Genomic DNA, 750 nt, shown 5'->3' with positions numbered 1-750 from the left:
CCACAATAGAACGAAATTTTGTTTTTTTTTGCAAAATGAATGTTCACCACTGAGCAGCCTCCCACCTCAGACAAAACAACTATCCAGTCCTCACTAACTAATTACATAGTGATTGCAGCTATGGGTACTTGTTCCGAGCCTGGGTATTCATCAACAGCGGATGCAACTACGCCTAAATAAAGACCCTTAAGCAGGCCCAAAGGTTCACCACCTGGATTCTATGGCTAATCATCATTCAAAACAATAATAATAATAATGGTAATAATTTAGTTGATAATGTTACAACTCCTGACAAAATTCGTATAAATAGTATGATAGAGATAACTAAATATAAAATCAACGTATGTTTAGTCATGGCAACAACAATAAATCTGACAAAATGACTGTTGTCGACTAATTATTTGTTTTAAATTTATTTTCTAAAGAAAATGAAGAGTAAACAATATATATATATAACAGCTGAGAAATGAGATAAAAACTAGTGTAGATATAAACAGGAACTGACAATAAACTATGACCATCATAATACTATTCATAAATAGTACCATAGCAACATGTTTCCTTCAATAGAAAAGTGATTGAATGAAAAAATAAGTTGAATTAAGCAGTAAGTTAATTAAAGAGACAAATAGCAAAAATTAAACTAGAACAACATGAAATTTCTCACATACACGCATATATACACATATATAATTGACAAAATATTAACATACAACATTGTCCACACGTTGTTGAAAACTCTTGACGTAT

This window comes from Schistosoma mansoni, chromosome W (assembly GCF_000237925.1).
Source record: "Schistosoma mansoni strain Puerto Rico chromosome W, complete genome".
NCBI classification, from domain to species: Eukaryota; Metazoa; Platyhelminthes; class Trematoda; order Strigeidida; family Schistosomatidae; genus Schistosoma; species Schistosoma mansoni.
This window is presented reverse-complemented; position numbering follows the sequence as displayed.